This window comes from Benincasa hispida, chromosome 12 (assembly GCF_009727055.1).
Source record: "Benincasa hispida cultivar B227 chromosome 12, ASM972705v1, whole genome shotgun sequence".
Lineage (NCBI taxonomy): Eukaryota > Viridiplantae > Streptophyta > Magnoliopsida > Cucurbitales > Cucurbitaceae > Benincasa > Benincasa hispida.
In genome coordinates this window covers 6,186,582-6,199,110 of record NC_052360.1, presented here as the reverse complement: position 1 = coordinate 6,199,110, position 12,529 = coordinate 6,186,582, and positions in this window count along the sequence as shown.

Below are 12,529 nucleotides of genomic sequence, written 5' to 3'. Positions count from 1 at the left end.
TTGCAGGGCTATATCCCCAGCTATCCATCAGGTCTTATCCCTAGAATGGAGGGCTTATTGAGCAGTGCTGTTGGATAATCTCGAATAAATAGAAGTTCATAGCTAGCTCAGGATTAAGATTGAGTTATCCTAGGTTACTTTAGTATGAAATAGTTAGTTTTAATAGTAAACGGTCGTTATAAAGAAAAATGACTATTTTGTGGTCCAATCTATATGCAAACTCATTGCATAGGATGCCTCCACTCACATGTCTTTACATGAATGATCTATGGATTACATCATTTGTATTACCTATACAAAATGAGTCACATCCAATAGTGTTACCAAGATGAGATACCCAATTTCATCGATATACTTATAGACCATTTAGGCTATATACAATTTGATCCTGTTTACGTCACCACATAAAGTTAAAGTATTCATACTATAGCCATGGATATGTTTATTGGATTTTCATAATATAATGCAAAATCAACAACTTTATTGAATAAGATACTCAATAATATTTTTGATAAATAGAATGTTTAACATAAAATTTAAGTTCTAGGACATTCCCAACAAAAATTTCACAGAATGACCGAAAATCCAAAAACATTTCTACCAATGACCTCTTCCTAGAAACTTTTCTACCACTGACCTTTTGTCAATGTGAAATTCCAAAATTACCTCCTATTTTAAAAAGCCTTCAGATGAAAGCCTTCCATCTTCTTCCTTCTACTATTTCTCAAGAAATTCATTCAATAGCATTCTATAACATTTGTATGAATAGAATGGAAGGTCATTCTCAGTATTCACTTTCTGTCGAACTCCCCATAAAATTCTCCCATTGTTCTTTTGGATTGTTCTTTCAGAGTTTCAATCCAATATCCTCGTCGATCGATTTCTGTCAGATTCAGAAATGGAGAGAATGTAAGTAATATTCTACAATAATTCTTGTCCCGGATCACTTTCATAATAAGTATCGTTTAGAATTAAATGAACGATCGTATAGTAATATATTCAAAATCGTTCATTACAATATAAAGGATCGTTCATAAATTACTAGTTAATTGTGTAATAAGTTATAAATTATGGACGATCGTGTAGTTATTTATTAAGAATCATGTAGTAATTTATAAACGATCGTTAAGAAATATTTATACGATCGCATATATAATACTAAGCGAACACTTATAAATAGTTTGACGATCACTTACCAATTACTAGGCGATTTCTTAAACTTTTATGGGACATTACTGAAGATTTGCTTATCCCATTATAGATTAAAGACTCTACTTCAAATCTTTATACAAATCTTTATACTCTTGGAGCAACGCCATTATCTCATGGGCAGTGGACATTACCTCATGTTCATTATTAAGTACATCGGATATACTTGCTAAGATATAAGCACTGGCTTTTTCGTTAGCCCTAACCCACCGATCATAGAAGTCCTAAACATTTCGGTCTGCTGTTCTACTAGGAATCAGAGGACATTATTCCTCCGTCAACACAAACCTCAAATCATCCATAACTAATATCGTGTTAATGTTGGATTTCTAGTTTGAATATCCTTCTCTTTTAAACTTATCAGAAGCAAGTAATTGTATAATTGAATTTGACATTGCTGAAATTTTTTTAACAAATTCTATTAAACTTATGCATCTAAATCCAATTTTAGCAAAAAAACAATAAAGTGCCCAAAAAAATCTTTATTTTATTTGCAACGATACTTTAGTGATTTAGAACATTTTCTACCGTGGGGTAGTCAAAAAATTCCTTCACTGAAGCAAGACAATCCTAACCAAATACTATACCAAAAGAACTCTTTATTCCTATAGTTCTTTTGGTTATCGTTTTCGGTCAAGATCTTTATCAACAATTAGTAAGTCTTGTACGTGTGACCCGCCGTTTTCAGATTTTATAGAATGGTATGAACATGCCCCCAAGATGAAGACAATATCCATGATGGAACTATAAGACCCTATTCATTTTTTAAGCTTAGGTTGTTTCGAATCCTATGTTACAACCCTCCGTGGGGATCGTCATGGTTAACGACTAGCTAGTGCCGCCTAAAATCGATAGTAGGTACAACATAGGAATCTCACAGTTCAAACTAATGAAGGAGAGCGTAGGACAATGTTGACACAATTCCTTCACCCACTTACTATGAACTACTTCCCCCATTCACCTTGTCATTGTCCCATGCAAACACTTTTCGTATAGAGTAGTCGCGATAAAAATGACACGAAGTCGAGCAAGGATCTCACGGTGTGAACTCCTGGGGATGTGAGAGCTATTAACTTTATATCGAATATATTGTTAATCTTCTACTGAAGTGTTCTAAATGTTTGGGTATTCATATGGCTAATTAAGAAGAACCTAACTTTATGTGATTTTATCCAAGTATAACATTTATATTTGGATATTAATCTATGATGTCTATGTGTTTAAACCAGTTTTAAATCTCACACCGCAAACGCAAGGTCATAAAATCAGTTAACAACGCTCAATTTCGGTCATAATCCCCAGGGAGGAGGTGTTGTAAACCGTCAACTTAAGTACCCCCAGCCTTAGACAGGTTTATGAACCGATTTGAGTTTGTAACCAAATTTTATAAGGTAACAATCTATTTTAATGGTTACAACTAATTGTTAACCTATGTGAGCATGTTGTTTATCTTTGTTATGGATTTTGAAGTCTAATTCTTGGAAGGCAAAAATTCACATAACAATTACATCAATTTTTAACAAACCCTAAAACATGCATAGTATATATTATAACTAATTATAACATTATAATAATGCATGTAACATATTTGCCTATGGTGGGATTTTAAATCAAAAATGACATACTTTATGCACAAACATGTATAATTAAAAAATAATACACATCAAATGCATAAAATAATTAATTAATACTAATATGGTTCAACTTTGGCATTCTAAGCAAACAAATAAGCTAAATTATTACAATAATAGCTCAAGAACAACTTTAATTTGATGTAGAACCGCTCGAACTGTCCCGAACCGAACCCGAACCTTCTGAACCAAACTACTAAGGCACCGAAGAAAGTTGAACTGGACCTGTTTGGAGGAGAACCGATTGAACCGGTTTCTTAAACACGAATCGGCCAGGCAACGCATGAAGAGAAAACCCTTGGGATGAATAGCATCATGAGGCTGCATCCCAGCATTGCAACAATGTTCATCAGCAAGCACTGGCGTTGCAATGCTCGATGAATAGCATCATGACACTCCTGGGTATAAGGCTCAACTCCAGTTTTCTACTCGAACATGTTTGCTTCAATCTTCAAATTACAACCTAATTTGGAGTCTAGTGACTCAAAATAAATTACAGACTCTAGAGCCCACATATAAGCTCATCAAACAAGAGCCAATTACAAAATTTAACTTGGAAATCAAGGAGAATTCTTATGCCAAAGTTAAATTTAAACCATATCAGTCACATATTCAAACATGCTTATTTCACCCACCAAACTCAAATTAATAATAATTGAGTGCTTAAATCATACTCTGATACCAACTAAAAGAGTAATTTAACATGCAGCGGAACAAACCAGAATCAATAAGCACTCTAACTACTCTTTATTTGAGTTTTAAACATGCTATTGAAGTGAAATTCATAAAGGGTTTGAAGCAAACATTACCTTTGAAGACTTAATCCACAAATTCAGTTGTAATACTCCATGACTGACCTTGAAACTTCAACAAGACCACCACCAAGATCTTCTCTACAAAGCTCGAGAAGGAATATGTGGTGGAAGCACTCAAATCTAGCTGAATTGGAGAGGGAATTTGGTGGGCTTGTGAGGATTTTCAAATTTCCAGCCCTTCAGTCAATTTTCCAGAAATTCCATTCAATTTCTCTTAATGAAGCATGTATATATACACTGAAAACATGTCGGATAATAGGGTTGCATGGAAGGCAGCTCCTACTTGGAGTATTTGATGAAAATTGGTGAATTACCACTTAAAGAGAGTGGATTTTTTCCAAAATTGGAAAACTCCACTTTCACTTTAATTTTGTTTTAAAATCAATTTTCCTAAAATTTATTTTTGTTTTAAATAAAACTTTTTTATTTAAATTTTGTTTTTATATTTATATAAAACTAATTTTATTTTAATTAAACCTTTTAGTTAATAGAAAATTAATTTAATATCTTAATATTAAATTAATACAACACCAATTCCACCAATATGATTTAATTGCATATTTAAATCATAATTGAAATATAAACTGATTCTCCAATTTCATTTAATTTTAACTAAAATAAATTTTTTGAATTGTATCAAATACAATCAATCGAAAATCTTAATAATTGAATATGAACATTTCAAATTCATTACCTAAACTCCAAAATTTATCCAATTAATACTCAATTTGTTATTCCAATTTATGAGGTAGTAAAGGGACCTAATGGACCTACACATCATGAACTCCAACGATTTGTAATTAATCAGTTAAACTCTTTAAATTGAATTAATTACTATTCGTTAACTATCAAGGCACACCATTATAGCTCGATAGTTGTCCTCTCCTCACTGTAGATATATTTTTGTCCATTTCGATCATAATCAGTAATTCGATCCTTCACAGGTCGTTCGAATTTACAGTTGGGTCAAAATTATTGTTTTACCTCTGTAAATACATCTTGTACCTTAAGCTCCCATTGACCGTCTATTGAACAACTGATTTACAATACCAATTATAAATCATATCCCTTTCTACCAAAAGAGGGTGGGGCATCAGCACTTAAGAGAACAACCTATCTACTAACCCTAAGTTGGGTAGGAATGAATTTCATCTTGCATAGTTATGTCCCCAGCTATCTACCAAGTCTAATCCCCAAAATGGGAGGCTTATTGAGAAGTGTTGTTGGTTCACTCCTTCCCCGAAGCAGGGGTAAGTAGATAGATTGCTCCCTTAAGGCCTGATTCTAGGGCTTGAACGATGTGGTACCATACACCTTCTCCTGGCCCAAGAGGTGTCCACTCATAGTAGGACTATGATGTATTGTTCATTAGAGGGATCGATGGTACTTAAAGAGTTAGGTGTAACTATAGGGGCAAAAAGGTAATTTGGCCAAACTGTATTTACAAGGATCTGTGAAGGGTTATCATCCTATTGACTGATTATATCCGATGGACACATAAATATAACTGTAGTGAGAAGAGTGCAGTTGTCGGTCTTTAGTGGAGTGCCCGAAAATTAACGGATGGTGGATCTCGTGACTAAAGAGTTTACTTAGCTATTCACGTACCGTTGGAGCTTTAAGCTACAAGTCTAGAAGGTCCCCTTGGTAGCTCAATGGATTCAAGTTGAGAATCAGTTCTTGGGTCAGTTTGAAGTATTCAAATTGACAAGAGGGAGTTTGATTATATATGATATGATTAAACTGGTTCAATTATATGTGATATAGTTGACATGATGTATGAGATACATTAATTGGAGGAATTTGATATAAATATGATTTATATCAAGTAAAGGAGAAAATGACTATGGTTTAAATGTTACGTATGATGTGATATTAAAACTATAGGTTATAAATATAATATGATAAGTTAGTTATTATATTTATTTATAATTAAAACAATTATGAGATAATTGTGGGTGGTTTCTCCTTTAACCATGCGTGAAAGTGGGAAGTTGTATTTTGTTTTCATAACCGAAGGATAAATTTAAAAATGTTTTCATTTTGAAAGGAATCGCTTCATTAAGGACACTGCTAATCATTTAGCTCACAAGAGACTACCCGACAGCCTTCAAGTGTTTGTCTAAACGATCATGTACACGCACCATTCTCTAAACGACCGTGTAGCTTTTTACGAAACGATTGCGTGTCAAGCGAGCTTCACTAAACGATTGTGTAAACGATCAAGCCAATTTTCCTAAATGATCGTGTACCTGCTGAGTTTTTACTAAATTATCAAGCACAAAGTTTATACGATAGACATTTCACTATCCTACTTGCTTGGTCGTATAGTGCGATTGTCGTTTCCTTCAACCCTCTACCAAATTCATAATAGAGCTCACGCCTCCTGGATTCTCACTCCGAGAATACCAAGGTTACTAAGTGGTGGTGTCCGAGAGGTTGCTTTTTCGTAGAGAAGCTTGTTCGTGACTACTGGACGATTGTGTAGACGATCTGGCCGAATGCAAGTTGTTGATGTCCAAGTTATTCACGAGAGCGAGAGATCTGTGGAAGAAGAGCACTTCAGAGGTAAGTCTCTCACTCCTTTAGTATTTAATTTCTAAATATGTTGTAATTTGTTAGAAAATGCATAACTAGTTTGTATGTTTGTGAATGCTTGTAAATCTGTTACAATGAATTTGGATCGATCGTACTTCCGCTCAAGGGTTCTCTTTGATAAGAGTTCCTTCAACCATCATCATGTATGATGTTTTGAGTTTCAGTTAGACCCATATAGTGTTCAAGTTGCTGAATAACCCTCCCACTACGTCGAGGCATACTCAACTCTTGTTGATTTTTCTGTAGCATCTTTGGTCATTTCTTGTAATATTAGTTTACTGCGAGGTAGATGATTTTTAACATGATCTTTTTCCAGGAATGTAGTGTTTGTCTAAACAAACACTTTATCTTCTTGGTGATCATAGAATAGTCCTCCTTTTGTTTCTTTAGGGTATCCTAAAAAAAAAAGCATAACTTCGAACGTGTTTCCAGTTTCTTAGGATTTTGTACCAACACATGTGCTAGACAACATAAGATACGGAAATGACGTAAACTAATTTTACGTGCTTTCCATAATCCATGTGGTGTTTCTGAAACACTTTCTGAAGGAACAACGTTTAAAATATATACTGCAATCTGTACTGCATACCCCCAAAAGGATTGAGGTAACTGAGTATAACTCATCATTGATCGGACCATGTCTAACAAGGTTCGATTTCTTCTTTCTACAACACCGTTTTGTTGTGATGTTCCAGGTGATGTGAGTTGGGATTGAATTCCTTGATCTACTAGATAATTTTGGAATTGTTAATCCATATACTCACCACACTAATCAAATCGAAGTGTTTTAATTCTTTTACTTAAATAATTTTCTGTCTTGGTCTCAAATTCTTTGAACTTTTCAAGAATTTCAGACTTGTGACTTATTAAGTAAATGTTGTCATATCTCAAGTAATCATCAATAAAAATGACAAAATACTGATAGCCTCCTTGTGCTTTTACACTCATTAGACCATATGGGTCTTAATGTATAAGTTCGAGAGGCTCTTTGGCACGAAGACCTTTTTCAGAAAAAGATCTTTACTAGCAATTAGTAATTCTTGTAAGTATGACCCGCCATTTTCAAATTGTATAGAATGGTATGGACATGCCCCCGAGATAAAGACAATATCCAAGAGGAACTTTAAGACCTTATTCATTTTTTAAGCTTGGGCTGTTCTGAATCCTATGTTACAACCCTCCGTGGGGATCGCCGTGATTAACGACTAGCTAATGCCACCTAAAAATGACAGCAGTTGCAACATAGGAACCTCACGGTTTAAACTAATGGAGGAGACTGTAGGACAATGTTGATACATTTTCTTCACCCACTTACTACGAACTACTTCCCCCATTCACCTCGTTATTGACCTATGCAAACACTTTTCGTATGGAGTAGTCGCGGTAAAAGTGACACGAAATTGAGCATGGATCTCACGGTGTAAACTTATGGGGACGTGAGAGGTATTAACTTTATATCGAATATATTGTTAATCTCATACTAAAGTGTTCTAAATATTTGGGTACTCATTTACTTAGGTTTTATTATGGCTAATTAAGAAGAACCTAAGTTTATGTGATCTTATCCAAGCATAATGTTTATATTTGAATATTATCCTACGAAGTCTATGTGTTTAAACTAGTTTTAAATCTCACACCGCACACGCAAGCTCATAAAATCAGTTAACAACGCTCAATTTTTCGATCATAATCCTCATGTAGGAGATGTTACGTAAACTGTCAACTTAAGTACCCCCAGCCTTAGACAAGTTTATGAACTCATTTGAGTTTGTAACTAAATTTTATAAGGTAACAATCTATTTTAACAATTAAAACTAGTTGTTAGCCTAAGTGAGCATGCTGTTTATATTTGTTATGGATTTTAAAGTCTAATTTCATTTTATAACAAACTTATAAAATAAACATGCTCTAAACCAACCATAACATGATTCAAAGGCAAAAGAAAACATAACAATTACATCAATTTTTAACAAACCCCAAACATGCATACTATATATTATAACTAATTATAATATACAATAATGCATGTAACATGTTTACCTATGGTGGGATTTTAAATCTAAAATGGCATACTTTATGCACAAACATGTATAATTAAAAAAATAATACACATCAAATGCATAAAATAATTAATTAATACTAATATGGTTCAACTTTGGCATTCTAAGCAAATAAAATGTATTAATGTCTTAAGCCAACAAGATTGGCTCACAACACTCGCGCAATACACACCTCTCAGTGGTTTGCTACATGCGTTATATCTCTATATTGCATGATTGAGTATGTTATAACTCTTGCAATCTACCCTTAACTTATTGCGATGAAAGTAAAACATGATAAAGCAGAAGAAGATGATGAAAATGGTGTTGAAGGACTAAAGAGATGTATTGAATACAAAATGTATTAATGTCTTAAGCCAAAATATAATACAATAGAGAGTTGAGAAGAGAGGTAGAAGGCTGGATGTAGGAAATCTCTTACTTCCATCAGATGTATGCCAAGGCTGTCAATGGTGGAATGGATGGGAAGTATTCTAGTCTCTCTTGAGCTTTATCTTCGACAAAGCTCTGCTCGTCACTCGGAGGAGGATGTGGAAGTGTAGAACTCTCAAAGACTTTCTGCTTATGCTCTCGTTTATGATCACAAGAATCTACCTTAGGCAGAGTCCCATATACTTTGAATTTGGGCTCTAAGGCTCTATTTATAGAGTGCAGACGCCGACAACTTTGATAAACCTGCTTTGAATCACTGCCATCACTGACGTAGTAGGTGAAATGTCATCATGATTTTATCTCTTTGATACTCCCAAGGTATGCATTCACGATTGTTTCTTCTGAAGTATCAACACATTCCACCCACTTTGCAATCATCCTCCTATCATGATTATCACTGTAGTTGTGCATTTCACGCAACCAACGTATCTTTATTAAGATCAACACATGTGATCACTTTGCGATGGTTTGGGATCAACGCATAGGGTGATTCCTGCGGCAACTACAAAAATAGACATTTTGACGCAAAATAATGCATGATATAGGGTTAGCGGGGATTTTCAGTGTTGATCAATGCAAGTCCATTATTCCACATGAATTCTTAGCAATATTACCGCATACTCTGCTCATCAACCCTCATAATTCTAAGTAAAAGGCTGCAATAGCTTGTATTTCTACAAGCTATCAATCTTAATGCAATTTGGCCAATTTAAATTTGCATGTTGTTCATTGATTTAAATTGGACTAATTAGTTGATTAGGTCGAATTAACTACTTATTCCAATTAATTCAGTTAGGTAAATTTAATTGTATGACTATAGTAATGAGAACTCTATGATTGAATGCATCAAATAGGTGAATTCCGTCAGAGCCCATGCTAGTCCTTCTGAAATTGAATTTCACAATTTAATTTTATTTCATGTATTTTACTTTAATTAGCAACAAACAGTTTCACAAACCCCTCCCCCTTTGATTACCTTTTGGCTAGAAACACTTTAATTAAGAGACTTTAGCACTTCCTGTGTTCGAGCAGGTCATGCCACTAAGACTAGCAATTTGTTGTAGTGGATACAGTTAAATTCTTTTCTGCGATTTTGAACAACGAAATCCGCTTCGACCAAATTGGTGTCGTTGTCAGGGAGCCAAGTATTTTCTTTTCTGAAGGGTTTTTGGTTCTTTGTTCATTCTTGAATTTTCCCTTCTTTGTATGACTCGATCCTCTCTATATCAAAATCATTTGTTGTATTTTACAGAGCTTGGTAGGAAGGAAAAGAGAAGAAGAAACGAAGTTGGAGAATGAAGAGCTTTAGAAGAGCAAATCCGTGCTGAAGGTACAGAAAAGAGAATTCTGAAGAGGAGCTTGAACAAGAGATGATGGCACAACATTTCGAGCTCACTCTGAAGGAGAATTTAGCTCTTGGCCTTACTAAGTAGCGCCTCATCATCACTTATCCTAAAACCACAGTCAATTTAGAACTAAAATTTGGTCTCATTCACTTACTACCTTCTTTTCCTAGACGTCCTGGTGAGGATCAACACAAGCACCTGAAGGACTTCCACATTGTTTATAGTGGAATGCGTCCTCTGTAGGGAATCAAATCCTAAGTGGAAGCATTAGGATCGCCTTGTAATCAGTTTTTTTTTTTTTTTTCATTTTACAAGAAACAAAAATAGTAAGCAAAAAATAGAATAAATGGATAAACATCATATATAGCATGCTTTGTAAAGGGAGAAACAAAGAGATAGAATTGTTTTTACCTTTGTAGACTCCCTAGCTTCTCGAAATTCCTCTTATTCTCCATATGAATGTCTTCTCAACGATCGCCGACACTACCACAAGAATACCTTGTTATTCTCTAGGAATTCTAAGAGTTGAATGAATGATCTCCAACCCTTGGAAGAGGAAGAGGTAGAGAGATTATAGAGAAAGTGTAGAGAGAAAATCTTTGGTGGCTACGGTATGTTTTTCACAAAAACAACTCTTGCCCTAAATGCACCAATAAGATGATTATATGTGGAGAAGGGTTTATCCAACATATTGGCATCAAGGACAAAAAGGAAAATGCTTGGAGAAGGGATAACCCTTCTCCAAGCATTTTCCTTTTTGTCCTTGATGCCAATTGATTAAATAACTCCTTATCTAATTAATTTGCACATTAATAAATGAATATATGTTAAATATAACTTAATATATATGGTTAATTAATTAATATATATAGACATCACATGTTTATAAACTTCCAGCTCTCTATCAATTCTTAATCAATTAATTGACCATTAATTAAACAATTTAGTAACTATATTAAATTACATTTAATATAGAGTTAATTAACATATAAATATCACATAGTATACATCTCTTTAGGAATCCTTTTCCTAAGAATCTAATATTTGAATCTCATTCAAATATATCTCTCTTACATAATATGAATTATAGATCACATCTATAATTAATTATATATTAATCGCATCAATATACAATTTTCTCAATTGATTTAAACAATCCATATTATTCATCATTCATATCCTTTAGTGAGTTAACAAAGGAATCTTATGGATCTATAGATCAGAAACTCTAACGATATGAGATTAATTAACTAAACTCATTAACCAAATTGATCAATATTTGTTAACTATGGGTACACTCCAATAAAGACCCATAACTGCACTCTTCTCACTGCAAATATATTTTTGTGTCCATGGATATAGACCAATAATAGCAAGTTAGTCCTTCACGAGTGTTCGTAACCCCAACTGGTTCAAATTACCATTTTATCCTTAGGTTACCCTCATATCCTTAAATACCAGTGCTCCTCTAATGAACAACCTATTTATAGTCCAGCCATAAAGCAGAAATCCCTCTCGGGCGAGTGAGAGAGTACAGCCCTCTATTCAAGTCCCGGATACACCATTTAAGGGAACACTCATCTACTTACCTTGAAGACGGGAATGAGTGAATTCCATCTTGTATTATTATGTTCCCAACTCTCAATCTGTCTTGTCCCTAAAATGGTAGGCATATTGAGTTGGCGAACTGGATGCCCTCTCACTTATAAAAGTCAAAGGACAATTCCTCGTGAATAAGAGTCCACAATATACTCAGGATTAAGACTAAGTTGCCTAAGTCATTCTATTGAAATAGAATCCTAACTAGTCAACGGTATTACATCTAGTGGTTATTATTTCGAGGTCCGGTCTTACGCAAACTCATTGCATAAGAGACCCCCATTCACATGTCACCTACACAAATATGTTGGATCGTTGCATTTGAATCAAATACAAAGTTGGTTGTATCCATAGTGTCACCAAGATAAGGTATCTGACCTTATCCCTATATATAGACTTTATAGATTGTATCTTGAACATTGATCCCTATATGTCTCCACATACTGTTCAAGACTCATAAGACAACCTTTGACGTTAGTTTATTGGATTTAGGGTCATTAAAAGTGAGAATACAACACAATCAATAAAATTTATTGAAATAACATCAATAACTCTTTATTGATGAAGTAACATCGATAAATCTTTATTGATGATGATCAATTAACTACATTTACTATCTACGAGTTTTAGGGCATAAAACCCAACAAACACCCACTTTATCAAAAACTTTAGTTAGTGGAATGCACATAATATCACTATCCAAAGCAAGGGGAATGGTAAATAAATACAATAAACTAGGGAATCCTTGTACCTATTACACATCTCCCACTTGCCCTAGATTATACAACGTATATGTCTTGTAGACCTAGACTCTCTAGATGGCTCTCAAACACTTTAGT